General features: G+C 41.2%; 1 long non-coding RNA gene and 1 other non-coding gene across 2 annotated transcripts in view; both read right to left on the reverse strand.

Annotated features, from left to right (window-relative positions):
• The window catches only part of LOC137166404 (uncharacterized), a 50,907-nt gene that overhangs the window by 7,791 nt on the left and 27,319 nt on the right, over positions 1-15,797 (reverse strand). The gene's annotated exons all lie outside the window — the stretch shown is intronic.
• On the reverse strand, positions 13,078-13,161 carry TRNAK-UUU (transfer RNA lysine (anticodon UUU)). Its single transcript has one exon. It is a non-coding gene; the product is annotated as a tRNA-Lys (tRNA).

Raw genomic sequence — 15,797 nt, forward strand, 5'->3', positions numbered from 1 at the left:
TCCTATGCTGAGAAATCCCAATTTATTCCGTAGTTACATTCAACACACAATCTCCCTCCCATACTTCAAGTTCATGCATGTATTTGCTCCTTGACTTAGTGATCCCAACCATTTTGAGTCTCCAAATATTTATACATTGTGTCCTAGGTCCTACTCTGAAGCTATTTTCACTATCTGTGATACCCTTTCTGCACTTGACACACTTTCTGTTTCAGGGCTAAGTAGCTAAGCAAGGAAATATGACCCCTTTCCAGGAACATCAACCAGAATTCAGACTACACTAAGTTCTGAGTAAGCAAGCAAAGACCTGGGGATGTTCTTTTTAAGTTTATTTTAAGTTATCCAAGCTCTTCCTAAACAAGCAATGTCTAAGTTAGTCTTTATTTAAGCCAAACCTGTACATAGAATTTCAAAGTCTCTTTTTTGTTTGGAAAAGACAGAGTAAGAAAATACTTGTCTTTGCAAAATGAATACTAAGAACAAGTACGCCTAAAAGTTTAAATGCCTCTCTTAAATGCATCATGTCCCTTGTGGTACAATCAAGGAATCTTAAGATGTTCTGAAGAGCATTTTACCATATCTCCACTTGTGGTACAAAAGAAGTCCTATTTTAGTACAAATGACTTTATTCAATGTGTATGCAAACTTTAACTACCTGCATAGCAGTAAGGTGATCACTAATAGCCATGAAAGGATAAGACTAAGGCACAGATTGAGCAAAGCACATGAGCTTTATATACTTACATCCATCTTTTCCAGCAACTTACTTAAACATAACAATGTGTTTAAGTTTAAGAACATGCTTAAATCCCGTTGAAGTCAGAGAAGGGACTTAAGCATATTAAACACCTAGTTAAGGAGCTGTGCCAAACAGAGATAGAGTTAAGTACATATTTACATGCTTTGCTGAATTGGGGCTTAATGCAGCAAGCTTAGAGCCAGGTGTATAATCAGGCCTGTAGAGTAGTGTGAATTACTAGGACTAGTACAGTAAGAACTCAAATACCACAGTGAGAGACACAATGTAAGAACATGGACAGAACACAAAGGATCTAATTCACTTTTTGTTTCTCCAGTTTTCTATCAGTGTAACTACACTGCAATTCAAGGAATTATACTGGTTTAAAATTTGGAGCAATGCATTGGTGAATCAGGTCTCCAAGGAACTCTTGAAAATTTCCAAATGCTTTATAAAGAGATATGTCACTGAATAATAATAGCAGTCCTACATTCAGTGGGTTTTCTTCTTGTGTATTTTCCACTGCTCTGACTTTTCGTTGTATATGTGTTCTGAAAAAGCAACAGAGACATTTGGAGATAACAAGAAAAAAGAGAGAACACGGGTTGAATGATAAACTGTTACTGAAATATTCAGGTATCTGTGGCTGTTGGGATTGTTTTGTATTCGTGTATTCAAGCTCTTTTCCAGCCTGAGACTTGTGCTTCTGAATATCTGTTTATCTAATTAAGCTGACAAGACTTGCGCTGAATTTGAAAGACTTTTTTTATGCAGGTTTGCTGACAAGGGGAGGGTTTCTCACCAATCTGGATGTGGTTTGTTTTCCACATTGGAAATGCCTGACTGCATCAGTCCCAAGGAATTAAAGCTCCAAAGGCTTACATACCAAAACAAAAGACCAAAAGCACGTTATGCAAGAGTAGTTAAAAAGTGCAGGGATGGAAAGAAGCTGGCAAAATATAAGACTGGATGCATCCTAGAATGTTGAAGAAACAGCAGAGGATGCTAGTGATACCAGATTTCTGGGGTATGTAAAATGTTAAGATGCCTGAGGAGCAGAAGAATTGTAGGGACATTGAGTCTTCAGGAAAAGAGTCCTGCTTATTATACAATACTTATCTTGTCTACAACCAATGTAAAACACATATGACCAGATTTCTTGGCCATTACTTGGGTACTAGAGGGCAGCTGGGACCACAGAGCCCTAGTGACCCTTCCACTGCAGAATGGACAAATCACTGACAGTCACTGTGCTGTCTTAGCTGTAGGACCTGCTCTCTACGAACAACTGCTTTGGTGCAAACCACCCTTTCCCTGGAGTCTGGAAAAGAAAATCTTTGTCTCTTCTCCCCCCGCTGCATTACTTCTGCTAACATACTTCCAAAATACAATGTAATTAGTTGTGAGGTTGCAGGATCCATCTGCAGCTTAGTGTCCAAAATGTAAAATAATAAATGATCTGCAAATGCAGTTGCATTGGCATACTGTTTTCATACTCTGCTCAATGTGCAGCAACAGTCAAAAAAAGCTTTCAGTGTTAGGAACCATTAGGAAAGGGATAAGTAGTAAGACAAAATATCATAATGCCACTATATAAATCCATGGTACACCCACACCTTGACTACTGTGTGCAGTTCTAGTCAGTTCATCTCAAAAAAGATATTTTAAAGTTGGAAAAAGTACATAGAAAGGGAATAAAAATGATGAGGAATATGGAACAGCCTCTATACGAGGAAAGAGTCAAAGGACTGGAACTGTTCAGCTTAGAAAAGACACAACTGAGGGGGATATGATAGAGGTCTAAATAATCATGAATAATGTGGAGAAAATGAGCAAGGAAATTATTTACCTCTTCACATTACACAAGAACTGGGAGGAGGGGGTCACACAATGAAATTAATAGACAGCAGGTTTAAAACAAACATAAGGAAGTACTTCACACAACACACAGTCAACCTGTGGAACTCATTGCCAGGGGATGTTGTGAAGGTCAAAAGTATCACTGAGTTCTAAAAAGAATTAGAGAAGGTAATAGATAATAGGTCCAGCAATGGTTATTAGCCAAGATGGTCAGAGATGTAACCCCCATGCTCCGGGTGACCCTAAACCTCTGACTGCCAGAAGCTAGGACTGGATGACAGGGAATGGATCACTCAATAAATTGCCCTGTTCTGCTCATTCTCTCTGAAGCATCTGGCACTGGTCAGTGACTGTCGAAAGACAGTATACTGGGCTAGATGGACCACTGTTCTGATCCAGTATGGCCATTCTTTTGATTTAGGCAGCCAGATCTGAGATATGAAATCTGGTGAAACTCAGGTAGCAAAGGTGTAATTTTTATAATACCAGGAAATTTTTGGTAATACATTACTAAAGTTGGGCACATTTTCAAACTTTAATTATGGAAGTGCAATAATCAGTATGGAACACGTAAAATAGTGTAGGCCCAAAATAGTCAGCTACTGTCACTAAATATTAATACATTGTAGTTTAAATAGAACCTGTTGTACTACTGAAAAATGGTTGTTTGATAGTTTGATGGGATTTCAATCAAGACAAGACTAATATTTTTAATCTTTGGAATATATTTTGTTTGCTTTACATAAAGCAGTGAGCAATCTAGAGGCTAAATTACTTTGTTCAGCCTTTTGAAGCATAAAGCTCCCCCATGCAGTTGTAACTGTATTGACTCTTACAATATTTATAGCTTTTTGTACTTCTTTGAAGTCAAAGCATAACATAAAGCAGCACATGTAAAACATAACAGAGAAGTATTGTGTAACAGAATTTGTAACAACATAGTACAGATCTTATTGATTTAAAACAGAGATTGGTTCAGCAGAAAATCCTATTCAGAATTAACTGTCAAGAACCAGGGGCTCAACATGCACAGGGAAAAAAGCACCAGAACTGTGCGTAAGTGACCAACTACCTACATGCTTTTGAGTTCTGTCTTCTTGTGTTTTGCATTTAAGAGGAAGTAAGCTGCTAGACTCAATCTAACACTTGGAAAAGATTTTCCATCTGACCCAAATGTTCTTGTTAATGGAAAAGTAAATATACTAAACATTAAGAAGGCAGATGGAGTCATATATACCACTAATAACAGGCTGTAACCCTACTGACCTTGATGAAGGTGAATTTTCCATCAAATCTTGAATGTTGAAGGTCAAGATAAAGACAACCACCTAAAGGAAAATTCTAGAAATGTATAGTTTAAGTCCTAGTGATTTGGCAAATTTAAAAAATGCTATGCATCAGTTTTAAGAAGTATAACAATTTAAGGAAATATGATCCCTAAATACCACCCTCAGACTGACACTGTGGATTAAAACCTCTGGATTCAAATCTGTTTTATTTCATCTCAGCCTCTCTTTCGTTTTCCCTGAGTACTGAGGACAGGAAAGAGGATTCTGAAGAATGAGTAAGTGCAAGTGTTTTTAAAGTGTTCTGTAATGACTGATAAAAAGAAATCAGAAGAAAGTTCACACAGAACTTTCAGTTAGTATTTGTTTCTTCATAGCTTTGGTGGTGCTATTTTATCTTCAATGGACAGACTTTTTTCCAGCAGCATGTTGTTAACTGCTCTAAGTAATGCTTGTACAACACTTGGTTTATTTAAAGTTTTAGTAGTAGTAAATTATTGCGGAAAACAAATCATGAGCACTTTGAAAATCTGGCCACTTGTGTGTTTTTTCTGGAATAATTTAGTTTACTTAGCACATCTAGATTAGATGTACTAATGTGTACTGTGTAGGACCTTGTGTGCTGAGCTCTTTTGAAAATCTGGCCATGAGTGTTGCAATGGGAGCTGCTGGGTGATGAGTGCTTTGAAACTTTGGTCTTTATTTAAAGTATTTAAATGGGAGCTGAGTTCTTTTGAAAAGTTAGCCTTGACTGTGCATGCTGAGTGTGACCAAGAGCAATTTCCTGCAATATCCTGGACCAATCTTATTGAATTAAGTTAAACTTTATTGAATTAGGTTTGGGGTCCATGGTATTAAAAATGCAATTGCTTATGTGTTATTGGATACTGAAGCTACACCTGGGAAGAAAAATCCATTGTCTACTGATTACCTACCCATGGAAACTCTATCAAGGACCTAGAACTATATAAAAGAGGGACTTCATTTTTTATGGGGGTGCTAGTTCTGAGTTGAGGCGGTTATGAACTTGTAACCATAGGAGAGACCCCTTTGCGGGGTTTGCAGACTCATCACCTGCCAGAGGTGGGGGTGATCTCTGGTAAGCTTATCAGCAGGTGCATAGGTTCTTTTATTGTTGTTAAGATGTTTTCTTGGTAATGCTTTTGTCCTAAGAATAAAATTGCAGAAAGAAAGAGCTGTGTGGTAGCTTAATTGTGGGCAGTTACACTGTTGTTAAATTCTGAAGAGAAAGCAAACAGGTCTGCTTAGGCAGTCTGTCTTTTGCTGGGAACAGCACAGTGAAGGCATTAGTGCTCAGCTGGAGAGAGATCCTAATCAGAAAGGGGAGAGACGTGTGTCTCTTCCACCCAAGAGAGGTGACTGCCTCGGGAGCCAGAATCCTGACAGTTGGGGCCTTGCTGGACTACTGAGGGGAAATATAGGTGCAGTTGCCGTGAACTGTGACACTGAGTTCTTTTAAAAATCTGGTCTACATGGCTTCTGAATGTCTTTCTGATAGGATGATAGGATGGGGTGGTAGGCTAACCCTGTGCATTTGTCATGGTATTTGAGTTAGATGTGTCTTTTTTTCAGATGAGATGTTACTTCTGAGGTGCTTTTGCAGGTCTTGGGTTGCTCTCCAGGTGGAATTTTAAGGAACTCATGGCACTCTTCACAAAATTTGCAACAAACTCAATGTCCTGGCCAACATTCAGTCTCTCTTGCTGTCTCACCCTAAAATATTTTAATTCTAAGGCTTCATAGATACTTCAATTGCATAAAGGTTTGGGGGTGTCTTAAGGTGAAAGGCAGTACAATGACATGATTTTACTATTGTGATGGACTCTCTGGTCCAACGAGATTTGCACACTCTTGCAGCTGGCATTCATCTTAAAGCAAGTTCTACACAGTGGTCATGAGTGAGTCCCTGTGGTTACTTTGAAACATTAAGCATTAGTTGTGGTAACGCCATATTTAAATACCTCAAGCTCTTTAGAAAAGAAGTGTCCATCTTAGTCTGATATGATACCTGCTGTACTTTTCTGCAGGCTATATTTTTATTTTGCATCTTAAAATGTGATTTTGGGACAATGTCATTTTTAGCATATGCACTAGTTGGGGTTTACCCTTATCCTCATCTATCCTCTGAGTGTCCTCTTCATACAGTCTTGTTTAGCAACTCTTCATTTCAGCCATTCTTTAAGCCCCAAATCTAGAGAGATGAATGTTACTGATAACCCCTCCATTAGTGTGAGCTGGGATGTACCTGAAACTTTGAGACTGAGGATATGATTTGATGAGGTACCCAAAAGAAAAGAGAACTCAGATTCCACCCTTAGGATGAATGATTGAGAGAACAGATGCACAGTCTAAAGGCAGAATTTCTTTTAAAATTAATAGACTCAAAGGCTGAGATGACCAGTCCAGAAAGACACAATTTGTTTTACAAAGACAGATGAAGAGTATTTTTAAAATTGGAGATAAGCCCAGAAAGATGTTGGCATTTGCAGTTGAATGTGATCTACAAATACAAGCAGTACTACTTATAAAAAATGGAAATTAATTCTAGGAAATTAACTCTGCTGGATATTAACTTGTATAACTATGATGCCAGTCAGCTCTCCTCTGATGAAACCTTATATTTTTTATTTTGTTTGTTTTTTGTCTGACAGCGACATTCTTGTCTAGATGGAAGACCACTTCTACCATTTAAACACAATACATACAGAATAGGTGTAAAAAATTTAGGCCTTAAACTGAATGGATTCTCTCAACTTTGAGAAATTGACACTCATTTTGACCCAGATTGTTGCTATATTTAACTCAAACTAGCATAATCCCTGCTGCTATGAAACTGTTACCAACAATAGCCACCAAAAGGCAAGGGAACGGGAGGGCCAAATCATCAGGTGGTGTAAATCCACTCATGGAGCTATGACAACTAAATACATGTAATGCACGTGAGTGTTAAGGCTGTAATAGAATGTTAAATTGTATGATACTGTTCAGCCACTAGGTGGTGCGGTGTGTAAATGACCTTATTTAAACGAATTGCTGCTAGGCCACCGAAGGGGGCGGGGAGCAAAGAGGGCAATTACCCAGGGGCCCGGCAATTTAAAAGGGCCCGGGACTCTTCTGCCTATGGCCCTACCCACACTCCACCCCAGACCCCACTGTTCACCCTTTCCCCCCACTTGGTCTCCCTGCTGTCGCTTGCTGCTTGCGTCCCTCCTCTCCTTCCCTATTCACCCCACCGCCACTGCTTGTCACACCCCTTCCTCCCCTGCTCTTCCGCCCTGCCTCAGCTGTCACTTGCTGCTTGAGGAAAGGTAGAGTGTGGAAGAGAGGTGGGGGAGGGATGCCGTGGCAAATGAGCCTAGCGGGGAGGAGGCGGGGTCTGGGGTGGAGTGTGGGCAGAGCTGGGGTGGACTTTGGGCGTGGCCACAGACAGAAGAGGCGGGTTGAGACTGTTCTGCCCTGGAGCCCAGAATTGCTGTCGGTGGGCCTGATCTCAGCAATACTTGGCAGAGCATTAAAGGATCTTATGATGAACACATGTAGTGTGTATGAGCAAGCTCTGTAGCCCATCCATATCTGGTACAGGAACATGATAAAGGCTGTTGTTAAGTTACTCTCTATAGAGGAGATGTTATTACCTGCTGCACAGTACACTGATAAATTCTGATCACATTAGAGTTTGTCTACACCAAGGAAAAGCCTGAAGTAGCTGATGTGTACGAAGTCCCCCCTGTGGACACTCCTGGAGTGCCTGTGTGCACGTTAGCTCATTGCACTTTGCAAGTGTACTAAGCTAAACCACCTGAGGGCACTCAGTGCACAGTAAGAGTGCACACATGGAGAGTCAGTGCAGAATAGCTAGTGTGTGTTAAATTCATACCCTAGTTCACTGTAGACTAACTTCCTGTGTAGACAAGCCAGAGTTTGGTTTAGGAGAGTCAATCTAGTGTTAATTTTCTCAAATTATTTTAATGGGGTGTTGCAGAGTAGCTGTTTACTGAGTGCATCTTCATGGCCCGGGGTCACCTTGCAGGCACCCAGCCCCTGTTAGTTGTCAGTCCCGTAAGAACTCACTCAGTTCAAACAATCCTCTCCTGAGAGTCCAGTTTATTTACTGGCCCTCGTCTAGGCCCTCATCTGAATTCAGTGTCTCCTTCTTGGTGGTCCAAATAACAGTTTTTCAAATAGAATACTCAGTCCTCATGCCAGTTTCAGTTGAACATGGTCCCTCCTCTCTGAAGGTTGATCCGAAGGTCTTTCTACTTTCCAGCACATCCTGCCTGGAGTTTGCCCTTCTCCTCAGGCTCTCTCAGGTGGTGCCTTCCCCCCGCTGATTCTGGGCCGTGCTGGGGCCTCCTTACTACTCCCTGCAGTGTCAACAGACAATAGTTGCAGTCTCCTGGGCTTTTTATACTGGGGTCACTTAACTCCCCTCAATTGCATCTCCTTCTGTAATCTGAGTTAGTTTAGCTCCAGGCTCGCCCCTGTTACTGGGGTGTGGCCAGTTCTCTTCACAATAATTTTATACCCACATAATTCCAGTCTTCTCTCATGATTCACACCCATGAAAGTGAGAGCAGAATCAGGCCCACTGTCTCATTTTCATTGGACCCAGACTTAGAGGGCTCAATCTATTTCCCATTGAAGTCAACAAGAACCTCCATTTGGTTCCAGAGTCTCCATGCTGTCCCATGAGACTGATGAAAACCAGCTGGTTTAAACCCAACTCAGATTAAGTGGAAGTGAAGCAGATTGGCTGGGAGTATTGTGAGGAGCTGGTAGAATCTATAACGGCTTCCTCAGTTGAGCGTGTTTGCCCCCTACTGTCTAAACAATTTGCAGTCTCTAGGTCTTAGACGTATCACTGCTGCTAGATTCCCAATTTGCATTAGCTTCCAGATATGTCTTTTTCCATCTGGAGTTGGCCAGAAGAGTTAATCTTTTCCAATCAGATGTGGCCTTCACCACAATTATCCTCACTTTTGTTGCCTCTGTGCTAGAAAACTACAGCACAGTCCACGTACATAGGTTAACCCTGAAGACCAGTCAGAAGCTTCAGAATGTGGCTGCTTAACTTCTGAGTAGAGTTATGACAATGTATTACACCTATCCTCTGCACTCAGCACTGGCTGCCGTTTAACTTCTGCTTACATCAAAGTGATGCTTGCTGTCTGCAGGGTACTAACAGTGTGCGCCTGTCAGACCACAAACACTGTTTTTATTCATTAGGAACAATTCTGCTCTCAGGGCATAAAGGGGTGCTCATGGAGCTGCAGACACTCTTTCTAGGCAGAGAAACACTTACCACTGGCATTTGTTCCCATCAGAAATTTCTCCAAGCCCAAATATGGTTACACTTAAAAAGTTGCAATATACATCCTGGCTCTTTGCTAACTATGGATGCTGTAATTCATGGCAGTTAGTCTTCTGGTTATTCTCCATTTCTTTGCTGTCAGAATGCTGGAGTGGGGTGGAGTTTATTTGCTCCTTGTATTTGTTTGTTGTTAATTGACCCCTATTTTAAATCATGTGAAGTGCTCAGATATCACAGCGATGGCTGTCCTGTAAATGCTTGAGATAATGGAAATTAGAAATGAACCTAAAATATGTGTCTGATTAGATGCGGAAAGGAGGTATGATCGAGTTTGAAGGTTTCTGTTCAACGTTCTGTGGTAGCTTTCTTCACTTTAGTTGTTGCCTTATCTTGGAGTTCCTTTGCTGAGGCATGTTTTAAGTATGAAACGAGGCTTTATTAGTGATGCTTAAAGAAAAAGAATTGACACGTTGGCAAATAAATATGTTTAAAATAATTTAGAACTTACAGTAACCCAGCAAAGCACTTACCATAACTCCAACAGAATCTGTGCTACAGCACTTAGAAAGCTTGGGGGCATACAGTGCAAAAGCTGCATTCTAAACTTGATTCTGAGGCTGAAGACGGGGGAGTCCCATTAGTTCCAGAAAGTGAAGTGGGAGCGCTCTCCAATTATTACTGTACTGAATTGTCTCCTCTGGCTACTATAAACCTCTCCAGCCTTCAGAACTCCCCACCAATGTGCATGTAAACACGGTGTCTTCCAATTCTGCCCTCCTTTTCACCCTATCCAAGTTAACCAGTATCTTTTCAACATCACCCTACCACTGCTTCGTGCCATCTGAGAAAGGTTTAGTCCTCCCCCTACTACTACTAAGAGTAATTCCTTATTAGATTGTGCTTAATATCTAGGGTTACGTGCGGTGACATGGTGTTCTAGCCATGCTTGCTGTAGGCATTGGCTAGTCAGAGCTGAGGGATTTGCATAGTCCCTCTATGGTTATTGAACAATAAATCAATCCTCATGCAAATAATCTCTTTGCTAAAGTGCAGGGAATTAAGATAAATGCATAGTTCAGGCACAGTAGCTCTGCAGCATCTTTTTTTTTTTTTTTTTTGGCAGGCTAAGACCATTCCATTTCAATATCATTTATAGTGACTCTTTTGACCATGTTATCATTAAATATCTTGTCACTGGTGTAACAAGAAGCTTAGATTTTTAATATCTTGTACTGTGCTCACAATGAGCTAGGAATGAGATATTGGTAAACGTGAATCAGTCTATAGTCACATGATGAAAATTAGATAATGTTTGTGGGCATTTTTACAATAATCATGAAAAACCCAACCCTTATTTAAATATGGGACATTGTGCACTCAGCATTATAGCTGTTGCCTTGGAAACAAGTAATCACATGATGCAAAATGCTAGTGGCGCATGCTCCGTGATTGAATAAATAAGGCCCATTTTTCTTCCTTTGTTTTGAAATCTCTTTTAGGCTTCCTGTTACAGTCACAGCTGTGACGAATGCTTTATCTGTGTCATATCTAAAAGCATGGTATGGGAGACTGGCGGTGTTGGGTATTGTGCCTGCTAAAATACAGAACAAACCAATTTGCACTTTGTTTCTGTGGGAAAGTTCAGCCACCCAGCAAAAAGATTTTTTAAAAATCTAAGTACAGGGAATTTCTTCTGTTCGGGGAGGGAGGGGGAGAGGGAAAGGGAAATTAGCCAATTCTCATCTATCACAATAGTCAAACCACATTTTGGTCATTTGAAGCCTCTTGTGCATTGCTTTTTTTTCTTTCTTTTATAACCATCAGTGTCCTAATTGTTTTCTCCCCTCCAGTTAAAATACACAAACATTTGAAGGATAATCCACAAAAAAAGATAATTGCATTGCTCATCTTTGCTTTTTTGTAGTATGGTTTACAAAATGAAAGGAAATGGCTGGTTAGGATACAAAAGAATTCTTCTGCTGATCACTCTGCTGCAGCTCTGTTGGTTGGCATTTGCATGCAACAGTGTGTCTAGAATGCATGATGAGCCCTTCACAGACTCCCAACAGCCTGGTGGAGTTTAAAGCTGAATATATTCAAGTCCATACCCAACCTGATCTCCCTAAAGAATAAGAGTTCTGTTGGAGCTGACTTGAATCATGCTGGTTTCTCTTTGCTAAATTGTGGTAGAGGTAATTGACAGTTCTTTACGAGTAGCCAACGCTGGAGCTGATTTTAGATATCAATAAAGAGATTGATTCTGAAGTTACATTGCCCTGCGGTCTGTAAGGACAATGTCTCCAAAACTGCAATTTTTAATTGTTCTAATGAGGTTATCATACCTGTAGTTCCTACTAGGACAGACTGGATGTGGGAAAGTACTCCTTAAAAAAGAATCTGTTTGCCTTAAGGAGAAGTCTCCTTTTCTGGTATGGTTTGCTTTTTATTATTTTGCTCTTCCTTAGAGTTTAGGCATATGCTCTCCAACTACACACATTGTGCACAGCTTTATAAATCATCGAGGAGTCGGAATGAAAATAACTAGGGAAAACTCTTTGTGCCTTCATATCCCTAGTAACCAACCCATGGAGGCTTTCGCATTCAAAAGCCTTTGAAAGCACACTGACAAAGAGGTAAATTGGAAAGATTAGAATTGTGTAATATCTGCAAAAGGAGAAGCTGTCCTAAGAAAAGTGTTACAAGAAGATTGTGGGGGTCTGTGTTGTGACATGTCAGATGTCTATTGATTCACTTACTTCACAAGGGTCTCTGTTTCATAAAAGAAGCCACAGTTACTGCTATTCTTTACAGTACATCATGTTCAAGTGCAGAGTTTGTATTAGTGATCACAACACTGAGCTGTTAACACAAGTAGCATTTATTTGCTATATTGTCTCTCTTGAAATCATAGAAGATTAGGGTTGGAAGGGACCTCAGGATGTCATCTAGTCCAACCCCCTGCTCAATCAGGACCAAAGCAGGAGATGGTTTGGGTGGCTTCATACCTTCAAGACCCACACTTTTGGAGTGGCCAAGTGGGTAGAGTGGCTTGGCTGATTGCTTGGAAAATGCCTGAGAAGTCTCCAATTTCCATGTGGTAATGGATGGGGAAGATGGTTACACATGATCAGTGTGCTCTCCCCTCCAGCTTCCTAGGTGAAATACTGGCAGTCCTTTTGATTTTGTTATTTCTCTTGGGATGTTGGTCTATACGAACACATGTATGAATGGTCATGGTCCAGTTTAAGTAGCAGTAGTATATCCTCTTCCCCAAGAGAAGTAACTCTCAAAGTCTCCATGACGCCGTTCCATTCATTTATGGCAAGACTGTGCTATTAAGGCACAGCTGAACTGCCCAGAAAAACTTTGTGCTGCCAGGATTCCCAGTGCCTCCTGATGCTCCCCAGTCCAGAGAGCATATGTGCTCTCCCACTCCTTTAGAGGGTACAGCATGCAGTCTCTTCTGTAGCTGGCCATCTCCATAGGCTGGCGCAGGAGGACAGCGGTGGTTGTCTCTGTGCTCAGCTACTGGTTTCTGCACAGGGGGCACAGGAGAGGAGATTCCACGTGTCCTTCTGCCCATTTGCTCAAGTCCTGGACTTGAGGCTGTCACTTCTTTAAATGCAGACCATATAGGAAGGCCATGGGTCTGAGACCCACTGCACTTTCCAAGGCTAACACAGTTTCCTCTATTTTCATTTCCTGTATGGGTACACCTTGTTTCCACCATGACAACTTGTAGTCCTGCTTTGTGGACCTTTTACAGATTAGGAATAGCTTGTTGAATCTAGTTTGGGGATGGGACACACCTGCTATTTTCAACGCATAGATCACTATTAAGTTAGGAACAATAATTCACCTGCCTGACCAGGGACTTGAATCCTGGGCCCTCAGATTAAAAGTCTGATGCTCTACCGACTGAGCTAGCTTGTTGAATCTAGGGCTAGTTTTTTATGTGATTCCTCCCTTGAGAATGCTGAATTCAGTTAGATTGTGAACGAAGTGAGTAAGTGGGTTCAACTAGATCTACTTCTTAAAACCCCTCATATGCTGCCAAGGATAGAGTCAGAAACAGCCTCTTCCCTGGCATGCTCCTGAGCTGGCTGTTCCAAGGAAGACACGTTTAGACAAATTGCTTCTCTGAGCCTTCTCCCAGTGGGACACCTGACCATTTCATATGTAGTTAGATGAGCCAGTAACCATTTTATTAGGGTTGGTGGTTGCCTCTTTGATCTCCCTGAAAATGTCTTTATCAGGAGGCCATCAGAATAACTCTGTTTTCTTATGACTCGGAATTTGACTCAGATTCTACAGTAGTGTTCTCTCCACTCAGAGATTTAACTCCTTAGATTGGACGGAACCTTTTAGGAGTAGTGTTACTTCCCACACCTTTAAGTCCTAATATGACCTTCCAGACATTACAGTATCCCATGTGGAACACTGTACCCCAGCTGTCTCTCATTGCCTTTAATGCTTATATTTATGGTTGAATACATTATTCTGATTTTATTTGACTGAGCTGTAGTGTAGTCAGCAATCCCTTCCACGGCTGTCTTATCCAGGCCAGGATTTAGATAGACCTTGGGTCTGCCTTACACCTTCTGTAGGCAATTACATGAAGTGGGTGTAATTTGCTACCAAATCTCAATTCTCTACTCTGACAGATGGGAGCATTTTACACTCTGTTTGCACAGGTGTCTGTGACTCCACAAGCCCTCTTGTGTGGTAACGTCAGGCTGCACAGTCAGTATTTAATTACCCTGGGATCAAGTGAGAATTATGACACAGTGCCTTGTCCTCACCCACTAGCCTCAAAAGAATCCCCTTGATCTTCACCACAGCTAAGTCCTGGTTCATCACACCTATTTTCCTTCTCTGTATCACATCTAGTTCTTCAGACAGATAAGGGGGAGTTAGGTAATATCTTCTATTGCGCCAACTTCTGTTGGTGAAAGTGGCAAGCTTTTGAGTTACATAGTTCTGTTCCTTTTATAAACAAAGAACCAAGCCCTGCAACACTGGGATCAAGCACAGTAGAAAAAACAGAACAATAGATATTGGACATGAGGTGCTGAATGAGCCATAAAGAACAGCAATTATCCGACTGAAATTAAGTCCACTAGTTCTGATTGAAACCCAGCTGGTGTACTGTAGACCAGGGCAGAAACTCCAGCAGTTGAATGTATGCTGGAGGAGGAGGCTGCAGCAGTGAAAAACCAAAGTAACTCTTCTGCCCCACATATGCCTGCCAGATGTGTTAGCTGTGCCTATAAAATGGCAGACAACATGCAGAAAAGAGGAGTAGTCAGAACAAGTAGGGGGATGTGAAGTAGAATTTTCAGAATCATTTAAGTGACTCAGACCCTGTCTACACTTACCTCCGAGATTCGGCGGCAGTAAATGGGAGTTACACAAGCTATGCAAAAAGCTTGTGTAACTCCTGTCGACTTCTCTGTTCCTCTTCTGCATGCCGTCTTCACTGCACTGAACTGCACTGACGGGAACCAACGCAGCACTACGCCATTTGTGAAGGTGGTCTTAGTATGTCAATTTCTGGATCGACTGAGCGGGTCTTCACAGACCGCTCTGTCGATCCAGAGAAATCGATCTTACAGTGGCGACTTTGCCGCTGTCAGTGTAGTCGTAGCCTTAGAAGCACACATCCCATTGGCTTTCAATGGGAATTGTGCTCCCATGTTACTTAAGTGCTCTTGAAAATTCCACCCATGATGATTCAGCACATTCCCTGACCGTATTTGCCGGCGAGCTCCTATGGAGCCAACAGCTCTCTGGTGGCCAAATCCCTGAGGGAATGCATGCAGCAGCACCAGGGCAAATCCCCTCATGGAGTGCAGTTTAGAGGGAATCTAACCCTATGTCCATTAATCATTAGTCAGAGGACAGTCTTAAGGTCACTCTGCAAGCTGGGTTTCTTATGTGAGAACAGAAAGCTCTCCCACTACACTCCAAAATCACCACAAGAGCTTTGAGAACAGGATTAGCATGGACCAAAGATGACCTTTAAATCCTGGTTGCCTCTTAATATGCTGCAGGTTACTCTTGCCAGCATAAGTGAAAAAATTAAAAATGTAATCTTCAAACCTAGTGAACAACTCCCTGCCTGCCAATCATGAATTAAATGTTCTGAGAAAGCAAAGTCAACCGAAAGTTTTAACTACATTCTTCACTAGGAAAAAAGTCATAGAGTGTAATGCTTAGAGGCATAATCTAAAAATCCGCCAGGCTCCTGGAATAAGCATAAGGCAAATATGAATGCTTTAGAATGAGAGAATTTCCATTTGCCCTCTTCCCCACTCCTCCTTGTGTCATCTATCTGGAGGGGAAATTGCTTGGTTAAAACGTCAGTACAATAATTTCCACCAGTATAAATGAGACCTTTCTTGTTTTTTCTTATATGTGGAGTTCTACAGTGGTTATGTAACACACACACTGTATTGACACATACTGCCTGCAATAAGAAGTTCGCATTATAATAGATTCTGTTCTAGTCAATAATTAAAAGCACTGAATTCTAAACGCATGTGCACATCTCCATATTTTTACTAAAAGTTAAGTCTAT

The sequence above is a fragment of the Emydura macquarii genome, unplaced genomic scaffold, assembly GCF_026122565.2.
Source record: "Emydura macquarii macquarii isolate MOO-44397 ecotype Brisbane River unplaced genomic scaffold, CSIRO-AGI_Emac_v2 contig_2846, whole genome shotgun sequence".
Classification (NCBI taxonomy): Eukaryota; Metazoa; Chordata; order Testudines; family Chelidae; genus Emydura; species Emydura macquarii.